A 19,714-nucleotide genomic window follows, 5' to 3' on the forward strand; every position below is an offset into this window, starting at 1 on the left:
GTAAAGTCAAACCATAAATTTAAAGAAGGCATTTGCAAAGCATACAATTGACAAAAGATTAACATCCAGATTGTCTAAGAATGACTGCAAATCAGTAAGATAAAAGCAATCTCCTAAACAGGAAGGAAAAAAAAAGAAGACATGAACAAGCAATTCGAAGTAAGATTGGACTTGAAGGTCCAATAAACATTCCTAAAAATTCTCTACCTCGTCACAAATCAAGTAAATACAAATTAAAGTCATAATGAGATATCATTTCACACCAATCAGTCTGGCAAACATTAAAAAATCTGGCAACACCAAGTGTTGGCAGGGATATTGAGCAATGAGAAATCTTATACCTGATGGTTGGAAGTGTAAATTAGCAGAACTTTGAGAGCAAATTGGCAGTATCTAATAAAGTTAAAGATGCACTCCTACATTTATTCTTAGACACAAAGATACACACACATACCCAGAAGGATATTCATTGTAGCACCATTTGTAATAGAAAAAAGAAAAATCACACAAATGTCCTTCGATCAGAGAATGGGAAATTGAGTTGGGATCTTTTTACAGCATGGCAAAAATGAATGTGTTAGGACACATACACCAACGTGGATAATCTCAAAAGCATAATGATGAATAATAACCAAAAAAAAGTGAGAAGCCAGGAAATGTATGTAATAAAATACCACTCATGTAAAAATTTAAAACCTGCAAAGGAATGATCAATTATATTGTTCAGGGATACATGCAAATGAAGCCAAAAGACACAGATGTGTGCAAGAATAATAAATACGAAAATCAGGAGAGTGGTGCTTTTGAAGGGGAAAGGCAGGCATGTGATTAGGGAGTTTGATTGTATCTGCAATCATTTGCTTTATTAAGCGAAGGTGTATTGATGGTTCTATACTATTCTCTATGCTTTTCTGACTCTGGAATTTTCACAATTTAAAAAGTCAATCCCTTTGAAGACCATTCCTTTTGAAGGAAGTTGCCATAACATGTACCTCCACAATATAAGCCTAACAACCAGACATATTCCGGTCCCTGACAACAAACTGGTGAGATTTTAAACTGCTCAGTGTTTTTCAGTCCTAGAATTAGAATTTACCTTAAAGTTTGGCCAGTCTAACCCTCCCCCCTTTACAAGAAAGGAAATGGCAGGAATAACGCAGTCCGTATTGTCAGATTGGCTAGTGATAGGGTTGGAACAGCTGGATCTGTGCCCTAGCTGCTACAACCTGAGACACAGAGTGTAATTAAATAGGGGCATTCTCAAGCACAATATCTAACATTCCCAGTATTATTACTTTTGTCAATCTTACTTAAGCTTGAATCACAAATATGTATCTTGAAACTTTCATTAAGGACAGAAAGCCCCTATATACATTCTGGACTTGAGATGGCTCTGTGCTCTGAGTCCTTATAATTATTTGTCAAATGAAAACAGGAAGATGCAGAACAGTGTGTATAATACAGCACCACTTTTTTAAAAAATGAAGGGAAACAAGAATAATGTATTTGTTTGGCTCGCATATGTGGAAAAATACCCACAGAGGATAAATTGGGACAGTGGTTAGCTGTTAGGAGGAATGGGTACAGGGCAGAGGTGACATGATTTGGAAGGTGACTTTTCACTATATACCTTTTTACAGCTCCTCTATTATGAAAGATACATTATTTTTCTCACCTTCTTCACTCAGTAAACTCTAGTTCCAGCTTCTTATCATGCTTACATGACTTTTTTCATGGACTGATCAGAAAATGATGGCTGATGGTCAGGGCCTGACCGGTGGAATACAATGGCCATGACTTTGGCATTGCTATGGGCCCCAATGTCAAGGGCTCAGCTTCTTTTGTACTAAGATTTGGTTTTAGCTCCAGAGTTGAGATGCTTAATGCCTATTGCCTTTTGCCACTAAGGAAAGCTCTTCAAGCTCTGGCAGGTAAAATGGTGCCAGGGCTTGCCTGGGCTGTGAGGTGCCCAGGTTTCTTTTGGTGTCTGGAATATACCTGCCAGCCCACTTGGCATGGTTGTCACCCCTTACGCCCTAGCTCCCAGTGCTTATTGGCCCTCATTACCCTGTCTCATTTGCCTGACCTTGACCCTGTGCTGCTGATTCTCACTAGGGTATCTATGCTAAGCTCCTTTCCCTCTCTTTTCACCCGTCTCACCTACTGATCCCTAAAATGTGAAGTTCTTGCTGATACATTTTTCCGCTATGATTCCTACCACCACTCAGGTGGAAGTTACTTCTTCCTTAACTTTGAATTTGGTTTTTTCTTCTACAGCTCCTTTCTAAAGAGCAGGGTTTCAGAAGATGACTTTAAGAAAAGTCATAGCCCCTGAGATCCCTAGACTGAGGATCTAAGGCTCCCTGGCTGGACAGGAAGAACAACTTCCCTGGTCCTTACATCTTCACCTTGAAATGAGCAGTTTAGGAGACATTAGCTATAAGGTTCCTTATAGAGCTAACATTCTATGACTCTCCTTTTTTAAAAAATTCTCTTCTACCCCCTTCCAGTTCTGTTCCTTCTTTCACCTAAACATTTCAAACATGCTCTGAATAGAACAGATGTGCTTAGACACATGTACCCAGGATTTAATCTCATAGAAATATATCAAAGAAGACTAAAAAGATTGGAAATATAAAGTCACAAGTGGGAATTGTTGCCTGCCAACTTTCCTCATGGGAAAAAAGGCATTCTCTCCTGGAGAGAAAAGTCTCTTGAGGTACTATGGCTATAAAAAAGCCTCCGTTTTCTCATAAGGACATTGTCTTATATAATTTCTCTAAGGATGAGGTAACAGAGAAGTAAACCTTTTGAAAGTAGTCTCTTATTTTTACTTTAACATATAGCATCCATGCATGTAGCACCAAGATAGTTTCTAAACACACAATCATCTAAGTAGTAAGTTCTCCTTAACCAATTTGTGTTTTTAATCACCACTGTCATCTTGTGGCTGAAGCTGGAAACCTGGGAGTCACCTTGGAGTCCTCCTTTTCCTTGACCACGTGTCCAACTAACCACTAAACCCTGACTCAAACTCCAGAAGAGACTTTGAACCGCCTACTTCTCTGCTGCTTTTCTGCCCACCCAGCCATGTCTTGTCTAAACTCTTTGAAAGCCTTCTGGAGGCCTCTTTGCCCTCTGGCCATCCTCCAATCTCCTCTCCACAGAGCAGCCAGAGCAATCTTTTATTTATTTTTTTTAAATTAACATACAATGTATTATTTGTTTCAGGGGTACAGGTCTGTGATTCATCAGTCTTACACAACACACAGTGCTGACCACAACACATACTCTCCCCAATGTCCATCATCCAGCCACCCCTCCCCCTCCCCTCCAGCAAACCCCAGAGCAATCTTTTAAACCACAGACCTGGCTGTGCCCCTCCCCAGGAATCACTCTTCAGTGTCGTATCAGTGGCTTTTAAATCAAACCTACATTCCTTCCCTAGCCTTCAAGCATACAGGGTTTGGTTCTCGTCTACCTTTCCATCATTAACTAGTTATGTGAGCTTGAGCAAGTAATGAAATCTTTCTTTACATTATAAATCATATGCTATAAAATGCAGCTAAGGAGTAGAACCTGCCTGTAAAGTGCTTATGGTAGTTCCAGATACACAGCAAGCACCCAATGAGTGTTAACTATCTGAATATTTTATAGTTAACAGACTCACAGAACATCCACTCTGTGTAGTACACCAAGCTAGGCACTTCAAAAAACTAGTAAACCCTTTCTAATACTCCTCCCATCATACAACCTTTTCTCATTGCTATGTCAACAAGATGATTACTACATTTAACTTAACTATATAAAGTCTTACACTTGGATTAAAATATCAGTACCAAAAATGCCTTAGGGTATTTCACAGCTAATGTAAAAAGACCTTCAGAATCTTAGGTGACTGCAAGCAGCTAAGAGAAAAGAGCACGGTGGTTTCCACACTGCCTCCCTACCCCAGTGCACACACGGAAAATAAAGAAATCCTAGGCCATGATACTATTTAGAACTAAAGCAAGAGAAGTCACATGTTGCACTGGTCAGATAACATTTGGTTTTATTCTAGGCACTACATTTTAATAGCGGGAGTCACATGTGAATTCAGGATGAATTTAGGACAAGTAGGAAGGTAAGGGGTATGCAAACAATGTTATATATGAGATAGTCAAGAGAACTGAGGTAATTAGCCTTGGGAAGAAAGGACCAGAAAGAGAGGACGGATGAGATGTTTCAAATATTTGAAAAGTCTTTTTATAGAAAACACATTATATATATCCTAAAGAGCAGAGCTAGACCCAAAGTATAGAAGTCACAAGGAAGAAGACTTCAATTCTCATCATTAGCAATACTCAAAAATAGGAGGAAAATACTTAGGAGAATAACAAATGGCTCTTCACAGGGAAAGTTTAAATACAGGCTGAATGATCATCTTCTAAGAACCATGTGGAAGGAATTTCCTTTTTGGATAAGAGCGGCGACTGGATAATAATAGCTAATATTTACTAAGCACTTAATGATGTGCTAAGAGCTTTAGAAAATTACTCATTTAATCCTCACAACAACTCTATGAGATAGATACTATCATTTTGCCGATGAGAAAATTGATATGGTTTAAGTGACTTGCCTATAGTCCAACAGGAAAACAGCTGAAACGGGAGTCGAATACAGGCTTGGACTCAGCCTCCTTGCTACACAACTTCTACTAACCTAGCTGATTTCTGAATGTTCTCCACCTATAATTCCCACGTCTCCATCTCTCACAACTTTCTGCAGTCACTTGTTAACTGGCATCCCATATGCCTATAATTTCCTGTCACTAAGATTCGTTAGAAAAGGAAGGTTTTCTGGAATAGATGACTGTGTACCATTTCTTGGAGATTTACAGGAATTCATAGGTTGGAGAGATAGTTGTAGCAGAAGGACATTAATCTATACAAACCCTCCAAAGGAAATAAGTCTCTGTAACCAAAAAGGACCTTATAAGAGATCCCTGTCCCTATTCAGAAGGAGAATTTCTGAGATGGTTTTAGATATGCAATCATTTAAAATATGCAATACTTAACAAAGAGATCCAAGAGAAAAATCAAAAGATATGGCAACCTGTACAAATATCTTCTTCTTGCCATTAGATTAAAAAAATGGTAATGGCAGGTAGTTACTAAGACTGCTAACATTCTGAAAACAGAATTACTACACAATATTCTCCATAAGGAGAGAGTTTATAAAGTAAAACTTTTTGGAGTATTTTGAGATCCAGATAAAAATGGGGTGGATGAATGAGATCATGACAAAGAGCAGAACACCCCATGGAATGCAGAGATACTCTGTTCTGATAAAAACTTTTGGGTGTATTACTATGCTCAAATGTCTCATATGGTCTCATCTGGCACAATTTTGCAGTGATAGTAAAATACAATTTGCTCATTTAGAACATGTTTTAGAGCTGGGTGAGAAATAATTTCCCTAAATTGAATATTTGGGAACCAATTACAACCCCAAATCTGCTATTAACCTCAGAATAGGTAATTGCAAGTTTGTGTCTAAATCCATTTGTCATAATAGAGCAAATTAAGAATCACGTGATGGACGTGATTAATGTGTGACAGTTATGAGCACCATGAGCCAAACTAATAACAACATCAAAGAGAGATTCCAAATGTGATGCAGCCATGAAGGCAAAACTAATTTTCGAATTATAATAGCAACATCCAAGAAAGCTAATGTTTTCTTTGTGTGATAGTCACGGCTGGGCATCTGGAGGATGGCCATCCATTAATGTCCTAATAAATGGCAGGCACACACTGGAAAGATTGTCATCGTGTGGCGAGCTGAGCACAGTTGCTGCTGTTGTCATAATGGACCAGTCAGGCAGTGGGTCACAGGGTGCTGGAAAAAAGTAAGTCTCATTACAGGCTCAGCTCAGGGCTCTATGTGCCTGTCAGTTCTGACTTGCACTGCAGAAACACATTTTCATTGCATGTAAGTAATACTCCTGCTTTATTCTCGTGCAACATTTCTTCCCTATTTTTCCATTGAGAGAATACTAAAAGACTTGGTAGTGTTACAGCAAGAACTTAGGCCACAGACACCTTGGAGTTAAGATAGAAAACTGCCTGCAGATTCTGTGAGAACAGGGGCTTTAGCTGATGTCACTTGATACCTGGTGGGGCGGGGGGTGGGCACTCACACTAGCATGGGCTGGCAGGCCTGGTACTGCCAGGTGAACCACACAAGAGAAGGCAATGACTCTTTGCCATGAGATCAGAAAGTCTTTTTCATCTCCACATCCCTGGCACCAAGGGTGGGGCCTGGACTAGACAGCCAAGAAATAAAGGATATATTATATAAGAGAGTTAAGCAATTAGGTTTGGAATCCTGGCTCTGCCACTGCTCAACCTCTGTGACCCTGGGCACCTCATTTCAGCTAAGTCTCAATTTTTCCCTGCAAAAATAAAAAAACAATTGTGAGGATTAAACTGAATAATGAACAAAGCATTTCATACATAGTTGTGCTAAAAATTGCATCAAATACATTTTTATGATGAGAGCTGCCTAGGGAGTATAAGGTAGGGGAAGACAGAAAAAATCCAAGATAGTCATTTTTCCTAGATCAAAGGTGGCAACAAAAGTTTCCCACATGGTGCTCTATGAGGTGAATACAAATAACCTATACTTGTCCCAACTACTTAGAAAAAAATCTAATTGGCTTTTTAGCATTTTTCTTGTAATGGTTAAAAATTTTCCCCCCCAAACAGTAAATTCCCATGAGAATAAATACTGATTAGAGTTAATTTTTCTTTCCTGATTTTAGCTCAACTAACTTCTTAAAATTTTGACTACTTTAACACCTGTAAAACTGCAAGGATGGGAATACACACACATTAAAAAAAAACAAACCAACCAAACTCCTTTTTTACCTTTAGTCATTCGTGTATGTAACAACGTATCTGCCAATTTAAGTGTTGAAACATAAAATAATTGATGGCTCCTCTCAAACATTTTTACATTTATTCTTTGCATTCTTCTGTAATGACATTTGTGTGGTTTTATCTCTTTTGATAGGATAAAAATTGGATTTTTTTTTTGCATTGCTAATAGTCTTAAAACTAAAGTGGATATTTTAGGTGTTGGCAATTCTCCCATATCTGCCTCCAACATTACTGCACCTATCTTAGTATCATCTCTGAGAGTCAGAGTTCATTAGAAATGATGAGTATGTTAATATAATTGTTTCTTACTGAAAGGTTAAATTTGAAAAAAGGACTGTTAGGGCTTTGAGGACCTCTATGAATCACAGTTTTCTGATGTGTATCAAATTTTGGGTTCAAAAATGTGTTTGTATTACATTACTACATCATCAAAGAGCTTAGATAATCAAGTGATGTTTTCAGGCATTCCATTTAAAATGTTGGCATGTTTCCAAAATATGGATCTAGAATAAGTCATCAGAGATTAAACTGAAGTTATAGGAACTATTTAAATGGCATACATAGGATATTAAAACATCCACATAGGCGCGCCTGGGTGGCTCAGTTGGTTAAGCGACTGCCTTTGGCTCAGGTCATGATCCTGGAGTTCCGGGATCGAGTCCCACATCGGGCTTCCTGCTCTGCGGGGAGTCTGCTTCTCCCTCTGACCCTCCCCTCTCTCATGTTCTCTCTCTCTCTCATTCTCTCTCTCTCTCTCAAATAAATAAAAATCTTAAAAAAAAAATAAAACATCCACATATTCTGACTAAACTATACTGGGTATGTGAATGTAATTTAGCCTAAAGAAGTTCAGCCTTTCTTAGAACAGGCAATATGTTAATTTGACTTTCCTGATGCATAAGATATAAATATTCAATTCATATAACAAGGTAAAATCTGTATATACATCTTGTGATTTGTGATTATAACCTTCTAGGGAACACTTTTCTAGTGCCACAGCACGATGCCTATCTCCTCAGCCACAAAGACTGGACAGATAGTCAGGAGCCAGGCCCCGTCGTTCCTTTAGTGATTCTCCTTACTTACTCGGCTTAAGCTCTCTGTCATCTCACATGCCAGTTATCTCTTCTCCACAACACTCTATCTGCCCCTTGACAACACATTCCCTTCTACTTTCTTTTCCAATTCAAAACTGCTGTGTTCCTCCAGGCTCAGCCCTCCTCCTTCAGTCTCAGTAAATATCCTCTATTCTCAAAGGTCAATGTCCTTTTATGCATTCAACTACGACTTATATGTGGGCAAGTCTGAAATGTTTCTTTGTGAAATGTTAAAATGCAAGGCATCTCAGGACTCTCTCATTTTATACATGAGAAATGGAAGCTGGAAGCCCTGAAGTCACTTGACTAAACTTACCCACCCAGTTAGTTGGCATCAGGGAGAGCAGTAGAGCGTAGGTGTTCGCAGACTCCCGTTGTCTGCTCTCTACCATACAATACTGCATTCATTTCTAGCCTTGGTGTCTCATTTTGTCTCTTGTATTTCTACCTTCTTACTGGATATCACACTTGAAATGTCCAAAACCAGATTTTTGACCTTCTGTCTCAAGCCAGCTCCCATGACATCTTTTTCACTAATGATATCTCACTCTCTGGGTTATCCTAGCATGAAATCTTAAGATCACCATTGATTCCTTCCTTTTATCTTCTAAATATAATTAATAGGAGGTCTTTGATATAGAGATGATAGAGAAATATACCCATCTTTCAAGAACAAGTGTGACTACAAGCTCTTCAACCAAGCTTTCCAAGGTCATCAATTTATACTCATTTCTCCTTTTTTTCTTTTAAGATTTTATTTATTTATTTGTCAAAGAGAGAGAGAGAGAGAGCACAAAGCAGGGGAAGTGGCAGGCAAAGGGAGAAGCAGGCTCCCCACTGAGCAAGCCCAATGTGGGACCCGATCCCAGGATCCTGGATTAGGACGTAAGCCAAAGGCAGACGCTCAACCCACTGAGCCACCCAGGCTTCCCCCAATTTCTCTTTCCTCTGAAATCATAGAGCATTGCTTGAGTCTACCCATTATTTTGATACTTAATCATTTATCTTACTGTGTCACCAATTACCAAACTTTAATGAATTTTTTTTGTATTTCTCATAAGACCTAGAAAAGTTTAGGCATATAGTAGGTACTTAATAAATCCTCATTGTTGAATCATATTTCTTTGTAACTTGTTATTGGCTGACACATCCCTAAAATCTGAATAAGATGCTTAAAAATATTTTCTGAGAGTTTTGAATATTAAAACAAAAAATTGAGTTTTGAATAAATATTTCTTCAGAAGAGCATCTTATTTAATATAATATTTCCAAGTGAAAAGAAAGGTATACAGGTTCTGCACAAAGTAAAATGGATATAAAATAACTCTATCAAGTATTACCAAAATGTTTTTCCTGACACATCTTTGAAACACACAAAAATAATTTAAAATAGCAACAGCTTTAAGAGGTCAGTGCTGTCTCATTAGGAAAGATCAGTTCAGAAAGTAGGCTGACTCATGCACTGAATAGCAGTCACTGGGCCTGCAGGGCAATGGGGGGGGGGGTGGCACGGTTACAGAGTGCAGGGGTCCTCAAAAGGAAAACATCCCATTTCAATTTCCCACATCTAACTTGGGGAATCATTAGTAGGCAAAGACAGCTGATTTTAATTGTTCACACTGGTACACACGGAGAATGACAATCTCAAAAGTAAAGAATTCTTTTCCCCCTCCTAATTAGTCAAAGAAAGTTGACATACCATGGCATATTCATGAGTCTACAGGAGAGGAAACAGATTTTAAAAGGAGAGATGAATGAAAAGATAGCAGATGGAGAGAAAATGGTTTTGATCACAGATGACTAGAAATGAAAGAAAATTGAGATAAACTAGTATTAGAAAGCTGAAATGGTTAGCACAAAATTAATAAATGTGAAACCTAGAAAAGAAATGGAAAGAGGTTAATTATAGGAAAACTTTCTCATTTTTATTATTATCTATAAAACTAGGCTCAAGGAACTAACTCTAGGTGTATAATTACTGCTCTGATACAAAATGTGACTTTAAAGCCAGAGATTTACTCCAAAAGCCACCCGGGAAATTTACTCTCCTTAATTTACTGACAGACCTTAGATATATTAAGTATGGAACATGTAATGCATTTTGAAAACTGACTCTCTAAATTTTATCCAACTTCAAGGAAATAATTTTTTTAAATTACAAAACAGTTTCTCACAAGAAGTAAATCCTGACAACTAGCAAACTATAAGGGATTTTATTTTTTATTTTATCTGCTGATACTTGAAAATTATTTCCAATAAACAATACAGTCAGTTACATAAACAAAATGAATGCATTAAGGAGGCAGAAGTATGGTCCAAAAGAACCACAAATTCAATACATTTCACAAAATCATTCTCCCCTGCACCTGAACAGCGTAAGAGGAAAAAAAAATTGGAATGAATCATACCAGTAGCATGAGTTTGTGATTTTTTTAAAAACAAATAACTAAGAAAGATTACAAAGATGCTTCACTTTTTAACAACTAATGACTAAGAAAGATCACAAAGATGCTTCACTTTACCACAAACTGATTCTGAAGCCCTCTTTAGTGTTGATTTTGCAATCAGAGTAGAGGAGCTCAGCGCTATTGCTGCTCCCTGTGACAGGAGTCTCCAAAGGAGATGAATGAGATCATCCTATTGATAAGGTCGCAATCGATCTGAAGCAGACCTTTTTTAAATTAGCAAAATGTTGCAGTACTTTAGGGAGTGTCACCAACAGCCTTTCTCCATGAAAAATGTACTGGCTTATGGAAAACTAATTTTTTAAATTAAAAATTTGTCTTATAACAACAACAAAAAAAAGTGCTGCTACACCTGTTTTTCCCCAGTTCATTATTATTTCAGAGACACAGATTCTCAAGATTGCTCACTCTTATATCTGGTTTCAGAAGAGCTCACCTCCCAAAAATCTGTTAAAATAAGTTGTGTCCACCAATTAAAATCAATGTCTGTGGCTAAATGTGTCAGAAGAAAGATTCCCCAAAATACTAATAGATACCAATCTTAAATAAAATTCTGATCCCATCAAAATGAAAACATTTTTAGCATTGCTTGAAATGACTTAACTCAAAATCAATGTCCTCCTGAATTAATCTGAAGAGAGCAAACCAACAGCTTCAGCTTTCTTGGCAAGAAGAAAGTGGGCAGAGAAGGAATGCTTAGATTGTGAAGGGGCTGACATTAAAACTGTCAAAATCTTAACCATCATGTGGCAAGAGAAGTCAATTTCTTTTTCCTTTAAGTAAAAATTATTATGGAAACTCTTCCAGATAGATATACACAGGATGGACAGATGATTAGATAGACAGGTACAGATAACTTATTAATGCCTTTAGAAAAGTGATTCACAATGTGGAAATCTGTTTCAGAATTACCTGGGGTACTTGTTAAAAATTCAGATTCCTAGGGGCACCTGGGTGGCTCAGTTGGTTAAGCGTCCGACTCTTGGTTTCAGCTCAGGTCATGATCTCACAGTTGTGAGATGGAGCCCCATGTCGAGCTCTGTGCTCAGTGTAGAGTATACTTAACGATTCTCTCTCTCCCTCTCCCCCTGCCCCTCCCCACCACACTCCCTCTCTCAAATAAATAAATAAAGTCTTAGAAAAAAACATTTGTAGTCTTAGAATCTGCAAGTATGGCAAGATTATTACAGTGCTCCCCATGTGATTATTTTGAACAATAAAGTCTCAGAACCCCTGCTGTAGAAGGACTTGGTTAGCAACTTCACCTGTGTACGGCATGGTACTGGTAATCTCTGGCTTTCTTTCCGAAGGAATAAGGTGTAGTGATCAGAGGTCAGGCTGACTGAAGGCTCCAACTCTCGTTCTTCCCTTTACAGTCTAACTTTGGGCAAGTTATTCTGACTCTCCGAAATCTGGGTTCCTCATCTTGAAAATAAAGCTTTTAATACATCATAGAGGTGCAATGGGGATTAAAGAGAATTTATGTCCGGAGTCTGGCACATGGGAGGCTCTGAAAGATAGCATTATTTGTTCAGTCCCCACAGCGACAATTACCTTGTGCAGCTGGTCCACAGAACGTCCCTCAAAACCGCAGCCAAGAAGAGAACTAGGCTCTTTTGGGGGTTGTGTGTTCCTCTTCCCCATGACATGGCGAGTTGATGAAACCCTGAGAAGTTTTACTAATGCTTCACAAAGTTAATTTTGTGGGAGTGGGTAGAAGAAACACTGTTTATTGGACAGTTTAGGGGAAAGTCCACAAAAGCACCGAAAAGAAATGATTCTAAAACAAAGATAAATTTTGCATTTTCTCTGTGCCCAAATATAGGAACCTATAATGTTGGGAAGGTAGCATGTGAATTTGCATAGATTTCACATTTAAACTTAGGACATAATTTGTCACCTTCAGGACTGTGAGATTGATTTCTTTAATTTTAAATTTACATGGTTTCACTGCTTTGCTTAATATAGTCACTTCTTGATTATTCCTTTCTTTCCTTTGTGCTTTCTCAGCCTTCTAGTGCCACTGATTAAGAGTCCTTACACCAGACATACACAGCCAAGAGAACAAAGGGCATTGTCTTTTTAAGTAATCCAGGTGAGGATAATGGAGACAGAGACCCAGGAAGAGCGGGTATAAACAGCATCTGGCTCCACCAACTGTTCCACTCTACTCAGCCAATTAGTGTGATCAGGAAGTAACATGCTAATAAACAGTTCTAACACTGTTCTAACACTGGAAAGGAGAGAAAGGAAACAAGGTATTTTCATTGGTTAGAAAGAAATGGCTTCGGGCTAAATTACAAAAAAAAAAAAAATCACTCAGGAAGGAGATTCCTTAATTCCTATTTAGAATATACATTTAGAAATACATTACTTAAAAAGGGCTAGAAGTGATATTTTAGTGAAGAAAATGTTACATGTCATCTGTTGGAACTTCATAAAGACTTTAATGCATTCGTGATATTTGATTCCTCAAACTGGGATACGTTCTTTCTCTCCATCTAACATAGTCATGTAGCTCTCTGCCCACATCGACTCAGGTACAACCTAAGCAGCTCCATATGTCCAAACACAGCATATAAAGCACACACTTACGTACACATGTAAAAAAAGGAAACAGTTTTGGTTGTATTTTGACTATACAGCATATAGGTGGTGAATATTTAAAACACAATTGTGGTAGAAACTTCCTAGTGATTCAACTGGATTGAGAAAAAACAAAAGGGGTTTAAAAATGAACCCCCATTTCCTGTTTTCACAGAGCAGGTTTAAGATGACCTACTTGATTCCATGGGGTGATGTACATCAACATGTAAAATGTGTCCTGAAACAGCAGTTTCTGAACTAGGCATCCTGGGCAAGGTGTGAGGCCCTGTGCCCACGTAATGAATTTTTAACTGCTGATGTGGTAGAGAAAAGATCTGAGGTGTAACAGTACAATGGCCATGTAGTACAGGTAGGAAGCGTAATTATCTCCCTTAAGATTGAGTCAACTATGGTACATAGAGATGGAGTGGCTTGAAAAAAAGTGAGTTATGAGTAAAAATAGGAGAAAAGATAGCCCAGACTTTTTTTTTATCAGTTGTTCTCAGCACAGAGATATAGAACTGTTCCTTTTTTTTTTTTATGAAAAAGAACTGTTCCTTTATCTGTCTGTAAAGTTTAAATATCTCCTTTCTTCTCATTAGCCATCAATGTGTCCCCTTATTTGGCTTTAAGACTCCGATTGACTAATACAAAATCTTTACCCTGAGAACTAAAGATATACTGTACTGATCTCAGAATGATCTGCACTTAGCACCAGCTAGCTCAAAATCTGAGAATCTACATCTGACATAGCTTTTCCTCCCTCCTCTTGCGAAGAAAGAAAAACCTCAATTATTTATCCCTCTGTAGTAATTCCAGCCAAAATTAACCTGTCCTTAAAAAGCACTGAAACACAAATGACTCAGCTGTTTAACGTAGAGATACACGTTCCATGCTCCTCTGTCCTATGGCCCCACCTTTTTTTTTTAAATCCTCCATTTCCTCTTTAATTTTTATTTCAAATTGATGTTACATAACTAGAGTTCAGTAAAAACATGACAAATTAGAATTTACAAGAAACCACATGTTCTTTATTTTATTTAAAGATGTGACCTATAGCCTGGTTGCATTTTGTACACCTCAAAAAATACCTTATGAAGAGCTCCTTCCTCATCCCCACGTGAAAAGTTACTGGAGTCCCCCCATCCTTCAATGGCTGCTCTTTCAATGACCACTGCTCATGCCCAAGCAGTGACCTGTTCATCAGCAGCCTATGTATTACACAAATGTGATGGAGGTCTGAGGATCATGCAGGCTTTGGCCTAACTTCTTTAAGGAATGTTGCAAGGGCTCTAAAATGAACACTCCTATGCATGCTCCCAGCACACCCCTAAACAATAGGCTCTGGTCCTTGTGTCTTCCCACTTAATGTGGCTGCCAGCTAACAGCCTGTGAATTGCTTTCCTTCCATTAGGCCTCTGCTTTCTCAGAGGTATCTAAATTAAAAGGAGAACTTTCAAAATTACATGCAAAATGATCCTGTCATAAAGCTAAGCCATAAGAAAATGAAGGAGAAATTGTATCAAGTTCTAAATTTTATAGGGATTATTGCACCTTTCAAAATTTTGCATCTTCAGTTTTATGAATGATGGGTGATCACACATTTTCTTAAAATAAATTCTGTCACATTATAGTTTAAAATGTCAAGTGTGGTCAAGGTTCTGTGGAAATTAGTGAAGACGTGAAGATCAGGTGCTTTAGCATCAGGAGGTAACTTGAATCATGTGGTCTCCATGGTGACAGCGTCGGTGCTTACATCCAAGGGCCTTCTCTTACATGCACAATATCCCACGATATTTCTGACGAGTGCTTGGGCCATAGGATTGTTCTCCTCATAGGTGGGAACCCTCTGAATTCAGAGCTGCTCATTAACCTAAGTTTGGGATACTTATGGGAGAAATTATCAATCACAGAACCCTGGCTCTAGCAAGAGTACAAAACCCACTTTGTATATAGAGGAATGCCCAGGAATCATTTAGAAGAACCTCATGTATTTTCAACTTACTTTTGCTCAGTTACACAAAAAAATTAAAGTGTTTTGAGCCATAATCACTATTTAATATACAGGGCTGCTATATAATCACACACACACACACACACACACACACACACACCCCACACACACACAGAGGCAACTTTCATTACTGAGAAAGATTTTATTTCCATATGCATTTTGTGATGTGTCTCACCTGCCTTTCATCTGGTTCTGATCAATACCTTGTATCTCCTTTCATTCACTCATCACATTCCCTAGCTTATTTGCTTGGTCACACTTCAATTTTAATCACTCCACCTTATGTTATATTTTAATAGCAGTAGCTTTTATTAGGCAAAAATGTTTACATCCCCAATGTACAAAGTATGGGTTCTTACAACATGGGGATTTTGTCTGCTGTTTTTTACTAAAAACAGTTTCACATCCCTTCCCATGTGGTCTTGATTGAAGCAGAATAGAGCTTAAAGTGGTTTGCTAAAGTTGTGACTAGAAATGGCCTCTGAGTTCCCTGGTTTTGTTTTGTTTTGTTTTTATGCTTTGTTTTTTTGTCGTTGGAACTAACATGGTCTCACAAAGGCAAGAAAAGCTCTGGGATGTTTATTCAGCACTTTGTAATAAAATCCATCCTTACTGCAGGGAAAGTTTCAGTAGATCTGTTCTCAATGACTAAAATTAATCTGTGTACTTTCCTTCTCACATGACACACAAGTCCCAGGGCCTTATTCTGTTGTGGAAACTGATATTCCGATTAATCAAGAACAGGAATGATATGGGCAGAAGGCAAATTTGGAGAATTTTGTGGCTCCTGTTGGTTTTCAACTCCTTTTTATTTTTGTTCCTCTAAATACCTTGCTTTTCACGCGGGCCAGGGCTCACTCATTTACCCAGGGTTCTGGGATTCAACTTGTCCTAAGTCTCCTGACATGCATAGTTGCTCATTCATCTAGTTTCTTCTTAAGAATAACCCCCAAAGGTTCCTGATAGACTGAACATACAAATATAGCAATCCATTGCTCTTGGGTCTGACAGGTTGGCTACAACTGGAAAAATTCTAATGCTATAAAACTTTTTTGGTAACTATTTACCGACTGCCTCCTCTGTGCATGTACTGTGCCAGGACATAGGAATGGAAACAATTGTAAGTCTCAATACCAAACCTTAGGGAGTTCCCAATCTAGAGGGGAAGCAGGACAGTCAGTATTAGTTCTCAGAGGGGTGTAATGCAGGTTACCAGAGTGCATAAATAGGAAGTTACGGGTGTGTAGAGGGGAGGCAGGTAGGCTGAGTGCCAGAGAAGGTTTCCTTGAGAAGGTGAAGTCTGAGCTTGGCACAAAGTGATAGTAAGAACCAGCCGGTCTGCAAAGAAATGCGAGTCCAAGCCAGGGAGGGACACATTAGGTGAAATAAGCAATACATGAAAGAGGCACAGACATGGGAAACTCAAGTGCAGTCAACTTCAGATTAACCAAGGTCATGCGGTGGGGAATGGGCACCCAAAGGTGGGACAGGACAGGGGAAACAGTCACAGGGGTTTCAAACTCGTGGTTCAGACAAAATCCAAACCGGCACAATGGGGATAAAATGGAACTAATATAAAATGTTTGTCCTGATAAATCCTTATTTCTTAAAAGACACCTGGTCTGAGAATGCTCTCACTGAGATGTGAGGAAGACTCTCTCGGTGCGGCTTTCTCAGCTGAACTTAATTTCAAGTGACCATGGGTTGGGGTGTATGTATGTGGGATTGGGTGGGAGGGGGCAAAGGACAGAAGATGGGTTCTTGGAGCTTGGGGAAGAAAAGATCAAGATCTTTAAAATGAGAACTTTTAGTCATTAATCCCGTACAGTAAATGTGACTTATAAGAGAGTGAAATGCCTTCGGGGAAAAAAGGGGAACTCAATAAATGTTCACCAGAGATCTGTTAAATACATTTTTGTTGTTGAAGTCTTTGAAAATAAAATACGTACACTGTTTGTTTGGAAAGTTCTATAAATGGATAGTGATGGTAGCTGCACAACATTGTGAAGGTACTTACTGCCACTGAATTGTACACTTAAGAATGATTAAAATAGCAAATTTTTTGTTATGCACATTTTACCAGAACGTTAAAATATACCAAGTTATGTATGGTAGTCCCCCTTTATCTAGGGAGGATACATTCCAAGACCACCAGTGGATGCTTGAAACCAGCCATGGATAGTACCTAATCTAAAATATACTGTGTTTTTCCTATATATACATACCTATGATAGAGTTTAACTTATAAATTAGGCATGGTAAGACATTAACAACAATAACTAATAATAAAATAGAACAATTATAACAACATACTGTAATAATTAAAGTTATGTGAATGTGGTCTCCCCTCCCTCTCAAAATATCCTATTTTCCTGTACTCACCCTTCTGCTTCTTGTGATGGATATGACATGGTAAAATGCCTACATGATGAGATGAACTGAGGTGAATGATGTAGGCATTGTGACAGAATATTATTATTGACCTGCTGATGACACATCAGAGGAGAATCAACTGTTTCTGGACCATGGCTGACCACAGGTAATTGAAACCGTGGGAAGTAAAACTGCAGATGAGGGGGAAATATCATATATATTATATGTTATCTGTAATATACAACATACACCTTATGTAAATTAGGATTTACAGTACAAAACTTTTTATGTAGGGTAAAACACCGTTGACAACATTAGTTAATAAACCATGCCTTCACTGTGACCGAACAGTCCACTCTATAAATAGATACCCATTATTGACTATCTACTCTGGCAGGCCTCCCACACAACATACAATCATGCTTTTTGATATTGGTATTAATCCCATTTTACAGATGAGGGATGCATACTATTAGGGTGACAAATATCATTTACAAGCAAAATTAGAAGACCATCAAGTAGAAGTTATTGCTATTACCTCGCATGCCAAGTGGGATTTTGTCCTTGTTTCCCATACTCCTAAATACACTTTAGAAATTATCTAGGAGCCAGTTTCTTTGAAACTAATAACAAAGCAAGTGTCAGGTTTTTTAAATGAACAACCTTCCATTTTATTTTTTCAAAAATTTGTCTAACCATAAGCTAATTATTTTCTTCATAAATTAGAACACAGAAGTGGTTATCAATAAATTTACATAGCTGATGAATTTCTTTTAATGACTTCGGTAATTTCCAGGTCCAAAGGGGAGTCCTCATAGATATGTCCGAATTTGGCAAAAGGATAACATTTTGTAGAGAAGACAGTCATTTTAAACAATGCATGCCACCCAATAGTCTAGTTTTAAAAAGCTATCTGAATAATTTCATAGTACAAAACCCATCTTCCTTTTGGGAAGTTTTTTTATTCATAACAAGAAGTTATCTATTCCTGATGGAGAAAAAAAACATGTAAAATATTTGGAAGAGGTAATCACACACTAGTAAAGAATAAAGTATTTTCTTATTATTTGTAGGATTCTAGAATCTTGATCTTTTATTGAACTACACATATTTTATAAATACCAGGACTTTACCAGAATACTTAAAGAATTAGCTTCAAAGGTAGAAGTCTATGGCTCTGGTACTGGCACACCCACTCACGTATTCCTTGAAGGCCTACTGTGGGTCAATCTTTTAGGCACTAATGAACAAGATTTACTTTTATTTTTTATTTATTTTTTATTTTAAAAGATTTTATTTATTTGACACAAGAGAAAGAGAGAGCACGTGGACAAGCAGGGGAGGGGCAGAGGGAGAGGCAGACTCCCCGCTGAGCAGGGAGCCCGATGTGGGGTTCAATCCCAGGACCCTGAGATCATGATCTAAGCTGAAGGCGGATGCTTAACCAAATGAGCCACCCAGGTGCTCCCAAAACTGGATTCTAATCCTGGCTTCTCCAGTTAGTAGCTGTGTTACTTAACAGCTGTGCTACTGAACCTTTCTAAACTTTAGTTTTCTTACCTATAAAATGAGGATAGTGCCTTTCTTTGAGTGTTATTCTAAGAGATATAAAGTATAAAAAATGCCTAATAAAATCAATGAAATACGTAGTAGGTGTCATTATTATCATAATATCTCCATTTATTATAAAGTACAAAAACTGAGCATGAAACACACTTAACTCTGGGAGCATGGCAAATCATGTTACTTCTCTATGACAGTCGGTCGTTCTGTCATTGTTAGCATACAGACAGCCCCCAACTCACAGTGGTTCAACTTAACGATTTTTCGACTTTACAATGGTTCAAAGCAATACGTATTCAGTAGAAACTGCACTTTGAATTTTGAATTTTGGTCTTTTCCTGGGCTAGTGATATGCAGTAAATACTCTCTCTTGATGCTGGGCAGTGAGCCACAGCTCCCAGCCAGCCAGGTGATCACGAGGGTAAACAACCCATACACTTACAACCACTCTGTATCCCTACAGACATTCTGCTTTTCACTTTCAGTAGAGTATTCAATAAATTATGCAAGTTATTCAACACTTTCTTAGCAAATAGACTGTGTCAGATGATTTTATCCAACTGAAGCTAATAAGTGTTATTAATGTATTTTTGACTTAGGGTATTTTCAACTTAGGATGGGTTTATTGAGACAACCCTACTGTAAGTTAAGGAAGATCTGTATCAAATTTTGGAGATGCAAAGCCACAATTTT

General features: G+C 38.0%; 1 protein-coding gene across 4 annotated transcripts in view; it reads right to left on the reverse strand.

The window, feature by feature from the left end:
- The window catches only part of FBXL17 (F-box and leucine rich repeat protein 17), a 503,490-nt gene that overhangs the window by 84,915 nt on the left and 398,861 nt on the right, over positions 1-19,714 (reverse strand). The window lies entirely within an intron of this gene.

Source organism: Eumetopias jubatus, unplaced genomic scaffold, assembly GCF_037043125.1.
Source record: "Eumetopias jubatus isolate StellerSeaLion01/CBP00866 unplaced genomic scaffold, mEumJub1_p1.0 scaffold_5, whole genome shotgun sequence".
In the NCBI taxonomy this organism is placed as follows: Eukaryota; Metazoa; Chordata; class Mammalia; order Carnivora; family Otariidae; genus Eumetopias; species Eumetopias jubatus.